The sequence below is a fragment of the Heliangelus exortis genome, chromosome 2 (genome assembly GCF_036169615.1).
Source record: "Heliangelus exortis chromosome 2, bHelExo1.hap1, whole genome shotgun sequence".
NCBI classification, from domain to species: domain Eukaryota; kingdom Metazoa; phylum Chordata; class Aves; order Apodiformes; family Trochilidae; genus Heliangelus; species Heliangelus exortis.
Genome location: NC_092423.1, coordinates 4784118 through 4800677, shown reverse-complemented (window position 1 = coordinate 4800677; position 16560 = coordinate 4784118).

The following is a 16560-nucleotide window of genomic DNA, read 5'->3' as shown; positions in this document are numbered from 1 at the left end:
AGTCTTTTGGGGAAGGTGGGCAAGTGTGGCTGGGTCCTCATTCAGGACCTCAGAAGGGTTTTATGTCTCTTGGGCAGGAACTGAGTGGACCCAATTTTAAGTAGGTATCAGATGTTTTGTTCATCCTCTAAGCTAATAAAGTCAAACTCTTTCCACAGATGTTGTGACAGCTCAGAGCAACTACAAATCCCTGAAAGTGTTATGGTGTCCTGTTCTCTTTTGACTGCACCAGTTTCAGCTCTGTTCCACAGGAGAACTGATGTAGGTATTCTGGATCTCAAAAAGGTCAGGCTGGGAAAGGGAATCAGAAGAGCCCCCTCTTCTTCTTCCAGATTGTGTGGATGCCATAGGGAAGAGAGACATCTGAAACCAGAATAATGTCTGCAAGGCTGGGGACTTAGCTGGAGGGCTCTTATTAATAATGGATTTAATGGTTTTCTGAAATAATGGTGGGTCAGGAACAAGCACAGCTCAGGGTAGCAGAAATCAGTCTGACAAAGTCAAGGCACATTGTTTCTTCCTCTTCAGTAAGCTACTACTTGCAATTATACTTGAATGAGGAATGTAAGAAAGATGGAGGAGAAAATAGTGATATTTAAAGAAAGTTCCATTGTTTGCAATGGTTCCTAATATCCAAGTCTCTGGGGTGTAGTATAAACCTTGGCATTAGGGGCAGAGGAGGAAAATGAGGTGGAAGCATCACCCCTGAGGCATAAAATAGATTTGCTGGCTTCTTTACCGTGGAATTCATGTGGGCCCTGTATTCTCATGGAATAGCACAGGACTTCTCCTTGAGACAGTGTCCCCAGCTTAGTGTTTTCAACATCCTATTGCCAAGGCAATGCAATCCCTTCCCTAGAGCCCCACAAACCTCAGTATGGGCTGGGCAAATTGTTCTGGTGGCTGCAGGCACTGGCAGGTGCTGCTCTCCCCCTGCTTGCTGTGGGACAGCAAAAATGCCACATCAGAGGGTACCAATCTGGGTGGCCTTGCAGTCACTGTCAGGTGCCTTGCTCCAACTGGCAGCCTGGACATCATTGCTCTGAGGGGTTCCCAAAGTTCCCTGGCAAAGCAGTTGCAGAGAAAACATAGAATCATAGAATTGGCTGGGTTGGAAGGGACCTCAGAGATCATCAAGTCCAACCCTTGATTCACTCCCGCTGCAGTTCCCAGCCCATGGCACTGAGTGCCACATCCAGGCTCTTTTGAAATATCTCCAGGGATGGAGAATCCACCCCTTCCCTGGGCAGCCCATTCCAATGGCTGATCACCCTCTCCGTAAAGAAATTCTTTCTAATGTCCAACCTAAACCTCCCCTGGCACAACTTGAGACCTCTTGTGCCCTCTTGTCTTGCTGAGAGTTGCCTGGGAAAAGAGCCCAACCCCCCCCTGGCTCCAACCTCCTTTCAGGGAGTTGGAGAGAGTGATGAGGTCTCCCCTGAGCCTCCTCTTCTCCAGCCTCAACACCCCCAGCTCCCTCAGCCCTTCCTCACAGGTTTTGTGCTGGATCCCTTCCCAGCCTCCTTGCTCTTCTCTGGACCTGCTCCAGCACCTCAATCTCCTTCCTGAGCTGAGGGGCCCAGAACTGGACACAGGACTCAAGCTGTGGCCTCACCACACCTGTACAAACAGGAAAGCATGGAACCCCCTCTCAGCATTAGTAGAACAACACTTTTTTTTCTCTTCAGCTTTCTCTGGGTGAGATCCATGCCATGTACTTACTGATGCAGCTGTCTTTGTGTTTCATGTCTCAAGGTGTCTTCATCCCGTGGTTTCCTTATTTTTCCAAGAAATTATTCCTGTGCATCAATAGAAGGGTAAGTTGCAACTTTTTGCACGGATCACATGAAGAAGGGGGATCTACTGATTATACTGCCTCAGATATGATGATCTCCTCAGATCCCATGCTTATCTAAACACTGAAATTGCTGTAAACCTGTGCTACAACTGCAGTTACTTAGTGGGACTTTAAAATATGTTTAAATAGATAATCAAGGAATGTTTCCCTTAACAAAAGGAGAAAGAGAAAAATGTGTCAGCAAATGCCTGGTCTGGATTCTGATGTACAAACCACACTGATACTTTCTAAATAAATCTGACATTTTGATGGGTCCTTGGTACTACTTGATTATTTCTGAAAAAAAATTTCAAGTAACTTCAGTGGGAGTAAATATTGGATTTTCAGAGAGCTGAAATGAAAGTCTGATTTAACCTCTCCCTTTCACATTTTTACCAGAAATACATTTTGCATCTAGATTGCTGTGCTGACCTGTATTTTATCATAGTGACACTGAAAGGGATCTGGCACTAGACAACGAAATGAAGATTGACACCCACACTTTCTGCATCCAACTTTACTCCATTGATTACACTTAAAGCTGCCTCATCTTTTGTCTGTGTGGTGCTTTCTGCAGGATGTAGTTTTCAGTTTGTTTTCCCACTTCACAAGTGATGTCTTCAAACAATGGTCATCCTCCAAGGGGTGATTTTTTTATATTAGCAACCATGTAGAAAAGTAAATATAAAGATTTAGAGCCAAACCCCAACATCTTTTAGCTTTAAATAATTCTACAGGTTACTGTTAAGGGCTCAGTAGGAAGAACTCTTATTACAATATGTGTGGAAACCTACAGCATACAGATGGGAGAATTACTGGTTTGCAGAGAGACTCAAATTCCTTCCCTCTTGCATTTTTCCTTTATCTTTGGATCTTGCTGATTTAATCTGTCTGAATTTTTGTTTTCTGCAAGATATGTTTTGGCTCAAATAACTTCTTCATTTCTAGGTTCCAATGCCACCTCTCATGCTGTAGTCACTTTCATTCTGAACTGAGGCTCAGACACCCCATCAGTTCCTGACGTTTAAATTCTCTCACAGCCCAAAAAAATTAAATGTAGGTGTTTCCATGTTTTAGTGATGAGCTCATGTTGGAAAGGGTGGACATCAAGTGAACCCAGTGAAACTGAAGCAGTAGTTTTCACTCTATTAGAGACATCTCTGTGGGGCTCCCTCTCTGAGTTCTCTAGGGTGTAAATCTCCTTTAACCAGAGTGAGGCACCTTGGAGAAATCTGGATAGAGCATGAATCCATATTTGTGCTGAATCCCTGGCAGCTGAAACATGTTTTCACAGCTTGCATATTCCCAGACCACCCCAAGTCCCTGGGAAAGAGACAAAAGGAGGTGTTTACCCTCTGTTTGCTGTGGACACATGGCTCTTGCCTGCAGCCAGGATGTGGTAATTCAATTAGGGCTTCACTGATTTCCCTGCATTTCACTCTGTCACTTCTGACAATCTTCATCATTGCCATGGAAAGCTTTTTTCTGAAGTGAAGTTTCCCCAGATGAAGTCCTGAGAGGATCCTTCCCTTGAGCAGGCTGCTCTTCATTCTTTGAGGTTTCCATTATTTTAGTAGCTGATTGTCAGCAGTTTCTGGCCCCAGAACTCCCAAGTCACTTCAGCATTTCCTTGGGGGGGGTTCTCACAGCACCACCCTCAGCATGTCAAGAATTTCCTTAGAAAAACTTTTTGCCAATGCAACGTTTGTTTTATTTCTTGCCATCATCTGACAGCACAGCTCATTTAGGTTTTGTAGTGAAATATTTTAAAATCACTTTTTTTTTTTCTTTTTTTCCCCAAGAACTGTTTGCAAGATCTCTGGGAGCTCAAGGCACAGCAAACAAGCAAACAAGGAAAAAGTGCTCAGGATATTTTTTCACATAGTTGCCTGACACTCTCAGCTTTAGTGGAGGAGCCTCTAAAATCTGACTCAGCAGTTGTCAGGTAAATAAATCAGAAGCAGTTTTACAAATATCCACTTGTCAATCACAGCACTAAAACTCCAGTTTTATGCTTTGTAACCACGTGGATTTTAGTGCAGTCATGCTGGAGGAATGTACAAGAGAACCAGGCTTAGAGACTTAAAGATTGCATAAAATGGGGATTTCCTACATACATTTGCTTAGAATTCAGCTGTCAACAGAATTTCTCTCTTTTTATGTCTGTAGCCTAATAGTGCTGTGTCATCCCTGAAGAAAAGCATCACTCTTTTTCCAAGAATAACTGCTTTCTATTTTGGATTTTGCTTGCTGAATTTTTTCCATTCTGGGTGCCTAAAGTTAGCCACTTGAAGCCATACTGGGCATGGCAGCAGATGCACACGTGTGTAAGGAATATTTTTTTTTATTCACTGAGTGAAGTGTCTATACACAGCAAATTAGGATTAGGTACCTTTGTGATTTAGGGACAAATAATAATAAAACTTGGAGCTCCTGAATGGGCCCCCAGATTCTGCTTTTGCAATTTATTATATAAATTGCTTGCAAAAATCTAAATACAAGAAACTGGTAGTCAAACAAAGAAAACCAAGGAATTTGTACATAATGTTTTGGTTTGGTTATTTGGTTGGTTGGTTGGCTGATTTTTTCATTTTACTTCCTGCCCTACAGCCATCTCAGTTTTGCTGGTTACTGGAGTCAGCAGCAGCACAATATTCCATTCTGTAAACAATAAGTCTAGAAATTATGCTGATAAATAGAAATAAATGCAAGCAGACAGACTGCATACTAAGAAGAGGTTCCTGTTAACATTTCAGTCTCTGCATAAGACATTCAGAACATCTCCAGTACAGGACACTGAACTTTTTAAAAGGGACATAGGAAGTGAGACAGTGGTTCCTAGGAAATTTTCTGGCTTAACCAATGCCATCATAGGTAGGTCTGGGCTGAATAAATAAATAGCATTATTTGTAGAGTACCTACAGACCATCTGGCTTCTTCACTCTCCCTTTATAGTCAGTGGACATCTAAATGATACAGTCAGAGAAGTTCAGCTTCACAACACCCTAAACTCAGCATCTACAGCCAGTTTGTTGACTCACATCCCAGTTCTGTTTCTTCCCTTGCCTATGAAAGGAGCTGAGAGCAGGGAGTTCAGATGGGAACAGCTGTGCTGTAGATAACTCAAGTTAGATGAGATGAATCCCATCCAATCTTTCATGACACAAGAAATTGCACTGCAAGTTTTATGACTTGCCATATACTTAGCTGTTCTCCATTGCCAGGGTGTTATGACAGTGACTGAGGGCCTGGTCCAACACACTTAATTCTTTACTGAGAGGCATCATTTTAAGGCATGAGAGGATTTGATTTCTGACACCCTTTTTTTCCACAGCAATTAATTAGTGCCACCTTTGGCAACACTTCACTGTGATCAACATCTGTCTCCCAGAATCTGACTGAAAACTGCATGTGTTGCCTTATTTTCTTTGAGAGCTCTTACGGGCAGGAGAGCTCTAGGACCTTTTCATCATTCATGTTAATTCAGTCCTAAATATTGCAGCAATCAGCTACAGCAGTTTCAAATTTGAGAGCTTCGGGTATGAAATTTTGCAGAGTGCACTCAGTCAGCATCAAATTAAAATAGATCCTGGCAAGCTTAGTGTGGCTAAGCCAAGATTGCTTGTGTTTATTTCCTTTAGTCCTTCTGACCATCAGTTGTAATCCCATTCCACATGGATTATTTTGCATCAGATGTCCTTATCTCCAGCAGTCTAAGAGTCATTTTGAGGCATTCACAACTTATTATCCATAGAAAGAATGGTTTTACTTATGCTACTTTAGATTAGGTTGGTTTAACCTTCTCTGGGATATTTATCATGATTCTATGATCATGTCAGAATTGAAAAATTCCACCTGAAGGATCATATGAAGGTAGCAGTGGATCCTCCTGGGTCCTCCACAGGCTGTGAACATCATCAATAAAATGATTTGGCTTTTGGGGTCCAAATGCTTCACTACAAGCTCCACCCTGATGTTTCCATGGGCACTGCAGAAAGGGTGGCAGAGTGGGTGGACTCAGCCTGTAGATTACCAAGGGAAATGCCTCATCAAAATGTAAAGGTATTCCTGTAAAATTCCAACATTTTATTCATCTTAGCAGAGATGAAGCTATTGAATCACTTAGAGAAAACTCCTTCCAGATTTTTAAGGCAGAGATAAGATTTTTATGCAGGTGGTTCACCACTCTGATTTTCTTAACCATCTTTTTATCCATCCAGTCTTCTGATTCTCTAATCCATCCAGTACTGAGCTGCTGTCTCATCTGAAAATTACCCTTTGTACAGCAGCATTTCAATTTTATATGATTTGTAGAGAGAAACTGAGGAATCCAAGGCCTGTCTTCTGTCATGTCTGGGCTCTGCAGATCTAAAGCTGAAACACTGCAGAACATAAGCAAATGGTGATTGCTCCTTTCGCAAACACTTTTTACCTTCCCTGATCCTTTTGCCTACACATCCTCTGGAAAGTCTCCAGTCAGCTCAGATTTGGATCACTGGGCTTTCAGCATCCCAGCCCAGATCTCCATCACAGGAGCTACAGGAGAAGCCACGTTGGTATTTAAGAACAAAAAGCAGTGGTGTCACCAGATTCCTGAAACTAGGGTTACAAACACAGTTAGAAAATGTGTTGCCTGTAGGAAAAATGGCATAACAGGTCATGTTCACAAGCAAATGATACATCAGAACACAACAACACACTTGTAGGTTGTGGAAATCACTCAGCAGGACTTGCTGCTTGCTCAGGGACCAATCCATTTCCCTTGGCACTGCCTCTACTTCCACCTTTTCCAGAACTGTCATTCCCTACCACAGAGACCATCCTGCAAGAAAGATGGAGACCTCCTCAAAGCAGAGCACTGAGTTGCAGCATGTTCCTGTCATTGACTTTGTCCATCCATTTTTTGAAGAACAACTTGAAGAATATAATAGCTCCCTGACACTGGACAGGGACCCCTGGCCTTGTTTATTCTAAATGAAGAATTAGAGAATCACAGAAGCATTCTGGTTGTAAATGATTTTTAAGATCATTGAGCATCACTTCTCCATGTCCTTTAAACACCTCCAGGGATGTTGATTCAGCCACCACTCTGGGCAGCTTGTTCCAGTGCTTAATAACCATTTCAGTGAAGATGTTTCTTCTCACATCTAATCTGAACCTTCCCTGGAACAACCTGAGACTGTTTCCTCTTGTCCTGTTGCTTGTTGCAAGGGAGAAGAGACCAACCCCACCTTGCTTCCACCTCATTTCAGGTGGTGCATCCAGGTTTTCATCTTCCCACCATAAGGTCTGAAGGTGAAGAACACCTCTTGGGAAAAACCATCATGAAAGGGAGATTGCAATTTAAGGTCATACTGGAATATTGGTGAAAGTAGCTAATTCTGCTATTCAGCTATGAAAGGAGTTATGATAGAAAAGAGATGCATCATTTCGTGCTTATTTATCAGCAAACTGGTAATAAAGGATTTGTTTTTCCTCAGAAATTGTGTTCCCTGGATATTGGCTGTTTGTCAATAAATGCTGCAATACAGACTGAGATATGGAAAGGAAAATTATATTGTTAGGGCTGATGCAATTTACACTCTAATGAAAACAGAGGAAGAGAGATTGAGCTAAAGCACCTGCAGTTGAAATGCTTAACAGGGTGTAATTTCTGTCTTTGCTTTTTTTTTTCAGGTGTAAAGCAAGCAAATCTCTCTTTTTCCAGATAAGCTGAAGACAACAATTGGCTGAATCTTGAGCTTTCCAGAAAAAAACAAACCAAAACAAGCTCTACTCTGTGAAAGGCAGAAAACTTATGTATTAAATGGTTCAACTCCCCTTTGACTCCAAAAATGGAAGGTTTTTAAAAGACTTGACAAAGGATTTATTCTTTCTCATTTGAAATTTTTGTAACAGCTGGGGAATACATGTAAGGATGGACGGAATAATATTTAGCACATTGCTTCTGCTCCACATTGGAAAGAACTACCATGTATTCTACATTATCTAAGGGTAATAGATTAAAAAAAGTTTCTATCAGTGCTGCAGGAAACTAATCTATTTTTAAAATAAGCCTGGGGATTTTACATACACTATTGAAAAAGTCCCTGAGCTCAGGATTTGAGTAGCAGTTATAATAGACATCTCCAGAAGTTCCTTCCAACCCTAGTTTTTCTTGTATTTCCTTGCCATTTATTACTTCTAGAGGTAGCATTTTTCCTTTGGGAAAAATCTCTGTAGAACTCCTCAGGGGAAAGAAGGTGAAGATGAGTTATCATCAGCATATTGTGGGCACTGTCAGGTTATGCTTTACCTATGTGATTCGAATTAGGAGCCAGATGATGCACAGAAGAGCTTTATATCCTTCCACCTGGATCTTCTTTCCTGCCAAAGCTGGTATCAACCAAATGGAAGTGGGAAAAAGCTGAATGAGTCTGATCTGACTCATAAATAAAAGTGTAGAGAAGATAAACTGAGCCCACAGGGTGAAACACAGACAAAAATACCTTTATGAAAGAAAGGAAAAAGGATTTATGGCACAGTGAGTTTTCAACAGCTGAGTGACTCTCCTTAGAGCACTGCCTGCTTTAGAGGATTTATCCCCATTCCTGGCATGGGACCATACCTGCCATCTAAATAACTTCTGTAGCAGAGTTCTAAATCCCATTCATCTATTTGAAGCAGCAATCAGGATTAAAACAGACAGCAGGCTTTAGTCTAGTGAGCCCAGTGGGGAAGTGCTTTACAGAACAGGACTCTAAGTTACAGAAGTAAAGCTTAAAAAGAAGAAAAGGCAATCTTAAATACACCTGACATCTGCCTCCTGTTCATCTCCCAGGGTGAGTGCAGCTGATGAACATCTGAGCAGTACCTCTCCCCTCTGGGGCTGCCTTCCAGAGGGTTCATTTTTGGCAGAATGTCCCCTCAGGGACTCAGAGCAAAATTTGGGAACACCCTTCCTCTGTTCAGTAAAGGAGGCTCAACATGCTAAGCCTGTAATGGGTGACTGGCAGAATGCAAATGGTGATTATCTCAAATTTGCCAAGAATTGGGATGTAATACTTTGTATTCTCCTACTTTGCCAGTCTTTCTGTGGAGGAAACCCACTGATTTTCAGCTTCCCCTAACTTTTTTCTTTCCATACAACCAGACTTACATTACAAGGCTTTCCAGGATGTGTAGTTCCCATACAGATCAGAAACTAATTAAGTATCTTGAGTGTTGCATTCAGAAAAAAAACCACAAATAAAACAAAACATAAAATAGAAGAAACTGCCCCAATCTAGTGGCTTGGGCAAGGGCATGAGAGCCAGGAATTCAAACATCCATTCCCCTGCTGGTGTTCTGTGCTTAAAGTCAAGTCTTCTCTTTGCTTTCCCCCCCAATAAAGCTGGAAAAAAACAGAATGTTTTCTGTGGTTACCATAAAATGCAGCATCAGTGTACAAAGTGTTGAGCATGTGGTGTTTATATTAAATCTTCTTTCAGCCTCAGTTTTGAATTTGCCATTTCCTGTATTCTTATGGCAAATATGTTACAATAACCACTCCGAGTCAGGACCACTGGCATAAGGCCACCAGGATTAATATAACTAAGTAATCCAATCTTAATGAGGTTTAAAAAGGAGCTTGACAGAAGCTCAATAGAACTTATTAGATGTATGGCTTGTCTGTGATTACTGAAGCATGCAAAGAATGTTATTAATAGGTCTGCAGTCTTTGGATTAATTTCATGTAGCAACAGGCAGTGGTGTTTTAAGTAAGTGGAAACGTCAATGACAAACATGTTGATAAACCATCCAAGAGCTTGAGGAAACAGCAGTGGAAACTGGATATGGGTAATGTGCTGAGTAAACATTTGGACCTCAGATTCATCCTTCAGGCACATCTGTTCCACTCACCTCAGTTTCAGAAATCCCCACAAGTAAACACACACTTTCTTTCCAGAAATGAAGTTTGAATTTATGTCCCTGGCTCCTCACCTGGGAGAAGGCACAAATGATTATTGAAAAATGCAGGGTCCAAGTGAAAGGTCCTGCACACAGGGACAATCCCAGCTATCAGTACATGCTGCGAGAGGATGTGATAGAGAGCAGCCCTTCAGGAAAGGAACTAGGGGGCACTGGTGGGCAGAAAGGTGGACATGAGCCAACAATGCATGCTCAGAGCCCAGAGGACAAATTTCATCCTGAGATGCACGAAAAGAAGTTTGGCCAGCAGCTCAAGAGAGGGGATTCTGCCCCTCTGCCCTGTTCTGCTGAGACCTCACCTGGAGTCCTGCATCCAGCTCTAAAGCCCTCACACAGCAAGGACATGGAGCTGGTAGGGAAGGTCTGGAGAAGGGCCATGAATGTGATCAGAGGGTTGAAGAACCTCTCCAAAGACAGGCTGGGAGAGTTGGGGTTGTTCAGCCTGGAGAATCATAGAATCACAGAATCCTAGAATGGGCTGGGTTGGAAGGGACCTCAGAGATCATCAAGTCCAACCCTTGATCCACTCCCACTGCAGTTCCCAGCCCATGGCACTGAGTGCCACATCCAGGCTCTTTTGAAATATCTCCAGGGATGGAGAATCCACCACTTCCCTGGGCAGCCCATTCCAATGGCTGATCACCCTCTCTGGAAAGAAATTTTTTCTAATGTCCAACCTAAACCTCCCCTGGCACAACTTGAGACCTCTTGTGCCCTCTTGTCTTGCTGAGAGTTGCCTGGGAAAAGAGCCCAACCCCCCCCTGGCTCCAACCTCCTTTCAGGGAGTTGTAGAGAGTGATGAGGTCTCCCCTGAGCCTCCTCTTCTCCAGGCTGAACACCCCCAGCTCCCTCAGCCTCTCCTCATAGGATCTGTGCTCGAGTCCCTTCACCAGCCCAGTTGCCTCCTTTGGACCTGCTCCAGGGAGAGCTCAGAGCAGCTTTCCAGTATGTGAAGAAAGCTGGGGAGGGACTTTTTACAAGGGCATGTAGCAACAGGACAAGGGGCAATGGTCATCAGCTGGAGCAGGGTAGATTTAGATTAGACATTAGGAAGAGTTTCTTTACTGTGAAGGTGAGGAAACACTGGAACAGGTTGTCCACAGAGGTGGTGGAAGCCCCATCCCTGGAGGCATTTAAGGGGAGGCTCTGAGCAACCTGATCTAGCTGGGAATGTCCCTGGTCACTGCAGGGGGTTGGACTTGATGGCTTTTAAAGGTCCCTTCCAACCCAATGCACTCTAAGATTCTATAAAAAAAATAGAATAGATAAAAAAAATAGAATAGATAAAAAAATAGAATAGATCACAATGAACAGAAAGTGCAGATGCCACTGAGTCCTGGGCAGGTGTGTGTGAGCAGAGCTGGGACCCCAGGGAAAAGGAGGAGAAGCCTCTTTGAAATTGCAATATTGTCAAAGTACCACCCACTGAATAACTGCAGAATGATGACTGTGCCCCAACAAAACAAGGGGCTGTCCAGCTCCATTCCAGGGCCTAGGACTGTATGAATACCATCAAAATAGGACAGGCAGATAGTGCTTTCCTGGAGTATTTACCTAGCTCCTGGCAATTTCTGTCCCAGAAATTTCCTAGCTCAGGTGCTTTGCCTTAGCATTTCAAAACTATTTTTAAAAAACAGCTTTTCTATGAATTTGCCTGTTCCACACACATTTCACATTTATTTCTGTATCTGCCCGTTAATTTGCAGCCATATAAACTCTTTTCACAGGATGCTGTGTAAGGAGGAGCTTCACAGTTCAGGCAGTGTGAAGAATAATTTTCTACCATTAGTTTTGAAACTGACCCTTGCTATTTTTGCTTTACAATTTTTAGTTCTTGAACTGAAGGAAACAGCAAACAATGATTCTCCCACCATGTTCTGCAGGCCCCAAATCTCTTAGACAAAGTGGTGCTTGCAAGATAATCCATTGCAAATTCAGAGAATGATGTTGTAACATGGAAATAGGGAAACAGAGCAAATAACCCTTGTTTTGATTTTTGTATTTGCCACGCACATTTGTAGTCCACTGGCTGACAATCTCTCCTCTCCTTCTCTGATAGCTCAAGATCTAAGCTCAATAATTCTACCCATCTCAAAACTGAGGACAAAATGATTGCCAGGTTCACACATTGAAGTAAAAAGTTCAATATCTAAAGGCAGGCTGTCAGTACAAGCAATAGCACAAACAAGCAGCCAATTTGTAGAGAATAAAAAAAAAGCACATAAGCTTGGGGATTTTTTAAAATAATGAAAAAAACCACACACCTTTGTGAGAGCATCATCTGAAGGAGAAAAATGTCCTATTGCTGGAGCAAGTCAGCTTTGCTGAAATCATTTTGGTTTCATAGTGATGTGAGTGATGCTACAGCTTTGTGGTATTAAAATGATCTGAATACTGAGCCAGATCTTGCCTTTGGTGTCTGTAAAAGGCAGTGATTCTAATCAGCCTCAGTGGGGATCTGGGCTTAAAAGCTGAGTCCCAGTCCTGCTCATTTGTTTTCAAGAAACAAATCCCTTTCAGCAAGTAAACTTTTCACTAATAGTAAATTCAGTCAGCTGAGCTCCTGAAGCTATTTAAATCTGGAGATTTAAGAGATTAGTAGGGGAATGCTTATTAAAAGTCAAGACAAGAAATCTCACATTAAAGATTTTCTACATGGCAGTATTCTCATGAAGAGGAAGCATCAGGTCAGCTGCTTCACTGAGTCCAAATATTTATTTAAGCACAACACAAAATGCAGTGATTTGTCTGCTTCCAACATATCCACCCCCCTGCCCCCATCCATGGAATTACTATAACTCTTTTCAGCATCCCACAAGTTGTGCCTCTACTTTAAGAACTGCAGAGCATACAAAACCTCCAATCTGAAACTTTCCTAGGGAATGTTTTCCCATTGGGAAATGTCAACCTGTCAAAAGAAAAATGTGTCATGGAAATACGTCAAGTCTGATAAAACACTGGATTGAAAAATCAGAATAGCACACATCTATAAAAATATTCTCTTGTCATTCTTTCAGGAGCAGCAGGGGTTTTGGTTTTTTTTTCCATTTTAAAATGGATTTTTGTTTTACTTTATTTCCCAGGAAACAAAGAAATAATAATAAAGCATTTTAGTGCCCCCAGAAAAACAGAATTTGATGTTGCTGATTTCATTTCAAGGCAAAATTTGTTTTCCTATTAGCCATGAAAAACTGAATTTTGTTTTCACTTGTCAGAATTTCAAGTGAAAGAGAAAATCTGTGCCCCTCTGTTTTAAAGAAGCCACTTCCTTCCCAAAGATAAAACCTGAGGTAGAGTGCTTCAAGTCCCACAATTCTTTTTAAAATGGGTAAAAACAGGTCCTGTGAAGTTGTGGTAGGAATGTAGGGCCAGAAAGAAGAGGAAAAAAAACAAAAACAAGAAAAGTAGTGTAAGGAGAATGACAGCCTTCCCTCCAGCAACTCTGCCTTTGAGTCCACATCCTTCCAAATAATTTTCCCACCTGGATTTTCCCCATAAATTCACCACTGTGTAATCACCATGGGTTTTCGTGTTTCTTGTGCATCTCTGTGCCAGGATTTGTAGCTCCCAAGACATGAGACAACTCCTTACCTGCAACTCAGTTGCCACAGTTCAAGTAAGAAATAGGAAGTAATAAAAGTAATGTTTTTATCTCAGGAATCACAGGACATCACCATGGTCTAAAATTCCAGCTCTTTTCTGGCTCACTCTCAGGCAGGTGTTTGGGACCCAGTAACTGCCACAAGAAATTCTTATCTAAGGAACAGCCAGAATCAATCTCCTTCCCCCTTAAACTATGGGGAAAAAAATTAGATTTTTTTTCCCCCTATAATTATACACTCCCAGAATGAGAAGGAAAAATTTTGAAAGCACAGAAATACACAGAATTAATAAAGAATATTGGAGCATGTATGGAAATAAAAGGGGCAAACCCAGAGAAGAAAAAAATATTAATTTTTTTTTTTTTTTTTAATACAAAGACATATCATTTAGTCTTGGGAATCAGACTGAAGGCACTAAAGTCTTCTCAGACATGAACACTTAAACCTTAGCAGGTGTGGATTGCTCTCAGGGCTCACTTCAGTGCAATAATCACCATAAACTTAGGTTGATTCTAGTAAAGAAGCAAGAAGCCACAAGTCATCTCTCTGTAATTTGGTATATTTTACTTCTGAGACCAGTTTGCTTTACCCACGAGTCTGCATTGGTGTCTCCTAAAATAATTTGTGCTCTACTTTCTGTGGGAAGCTTTGGATGACAGTCATGGAAAGTCATTGTGTCAGAGGCCATACCCCCTCCAAATGGAGCTATGATGGGTCAATTAGCAAGGCTAATTTCTCTGAGTGGAACATCCTACTAACACAAGTATATTGTTTCCATGTCCAGAATTAGCTTGGTTGGGACTAGAATGAATCCCTCAGCCCTGGCAGCACACTGCAGAACAGAGATATTTCCCAGGAGACAGATCCATAATCTTTAGAGACAGATGCTGTGAGCCCTCACAATACCACAATTATTACTTTCCATATATGATCAAGAGCAACAGCAATATTGTGTAGATTTTCTGGCATCTTCTTGGCTTCAAAATGCATTTAAGCTCCAGTGTATTTTGGCTCAGTTATTTTCTTTTGTGGGGTGAAAGAACGTGTGGGAGAATTTAAAAATGGAAGAGATCTTCCAAAACTCAGGTGTCGAAAGAAAATCAGAAAAAATCTGATTTTCTGAAGAAAATCAGGATATGGAGTTGCATAAACTTCTTGACCAAGTTGTCCCATATTCAGATATCAGGAGTTTGTCCTGGGCTTTGGCTGAGAACCACTGGACTGAGTGAGCCATGGGGATACAGACATGTTCTGTCCTGGCTGATGTGCAGGTAAACATCAGGGAGTTATCTCTCTATGTCCTGAAGGTGAGAAATAAATTGATCCCAGAGCCTTAGCAGCAGAAAGATGGGAATACTCTGTAAGAATGAAGTACCAGAAGTAGAAAATCTGAATCATCTGAGAAAGTGGAGTGGGTGCAGGAATTGTGGAACTGTGCAGGGAGGCTTCATGGCACCTGCATAAAGAAGCTCTGCTGTGCTTTTCAGGGAGACAGTTTCTTGTTTGACTTTTTGATTCTAGCATTCCAGTAGCATCAAGTTACTTTTCTTGGACCTCAACTTGCTTCCTGCCCTTCAGGCAAGAGCAAACCAGTCTTAAGAGTTCTTAAGGAGGCATTAGCTAATTCAGTTACTCTCTTGTCCATACAGAAACCAGTGTATTCCTCCTATGGGGAACTACACAGCATTCAATAACTCGAATTCCAGTTTTCGAAAGTGTGCTGCTTCTCATTGGGGTGAAAATTTTCTACTGCAGGAGGGCTTGGTTTTAGGCTATTCCCCACCAGAAATCAAGACAGACTCAGGAAAACTGATGTGAGATTCACCTGCTCAGCTGCAGGTGTCTGAGCTTGTTATTTCTATTTCCTCCATAATCAGTGGACAGAACTGGGCTGCCAGAACCCTGAGACTATTCATGGGCCTTATCGATCCTCCCCAACTTTTCCTGAGCCCTCTGTGCACACCCCTTGCTCATGGGCTCATTTGAAGTTCAGCCCTGGTCCTTCAGCCTTGGCCTGAGCTGTGTTGTAGGAATAATTCTCACAGCTCTGTCTGGACATGGACAACATTTGTCTGGACTCTGACACTCCTGTTGACTTCCCAGCTTGAATCTGGACCTACCTTGTCACTCTGGACCTTCGTGGCCATGATGGGATTGTGTCTGACTGGTTATTGCTGCTAGACCTGATCCTAACCTTGATGTGCCTCAGCACCATGACCTTGCCTGATGATTTGGGCTTCTGGCTGAACTTTGGTGCCATTTCTAGTTCTGCCTCACTTTTTGGGCATGGGAAAGAAGGATCTTGGCCAATGAGGTTTATCTTGGCTGGCTGGCTGGTTTATCACCCTTAGTCTCTGGCTTCCTGCACCTCAGGGAGCCCCTGGCCAGTTGTGGCTCCCTGACAAAAGCATTTTTAGCTCTTGCTGTTTCATGACCTCTCTGCTACAACCTAGAACAGCATCACCTCTTCACAAAGACTGCCAAATCTCCACAAGGTGAGCAAGTTTTTTATTTGGCTCATTCAGCAGCAATGCTGAACAGCTCAGAGCACCAAAGCCCCAGTCCCACCACAGCCAGAACCTCATCTGTGGGGAGAGAGACCTCTAAAAAGGAAGAAAACGAAAAACTATTTGGTGCCACTAAACTGTGGAACAGGCTGGTGGGGAACAGAAATGCTTCTTACAAGGATGTGCAGGGACAGAACAAGGGGCAAAGGTTCTAAGATGGAAGAAGGTAGATTTAGATTAAATATTAGGAAGAAATTCTTTAGTGTGAGGGTGGTGAAGCACTGGCTCAGGTTGCCCAGGGAGGTTGTGGATGCCTCATCCCTGGATGTGTTCAAGGCCAGGCTGGATGGGGATTTGAGCAACCTGGTCTAGTGGAAGGTGTCCCTGTCCTAGAACCGGAAGATTTTTAAGGTCCCTTACAACCAAAACCATTCTATGATATAGTCAAGTGAGTATTTAGAGCCTCCCCTGTGAAGTACTGATGCCTTTATACTTAGAAGTGATCCTGGTGAGCTTTGGATGTTTAAGAGAAGCACTACAGTACCAGTAGGTTAAAACAGAAATTTAATGTATAGCTTTTCAATAACAGGTTTTTTTTTTCTTTGCTCTTGCTTCACCCAGGAGACACTGAGTGAACCCAGCCTGATCAGCCTTACATATCCAG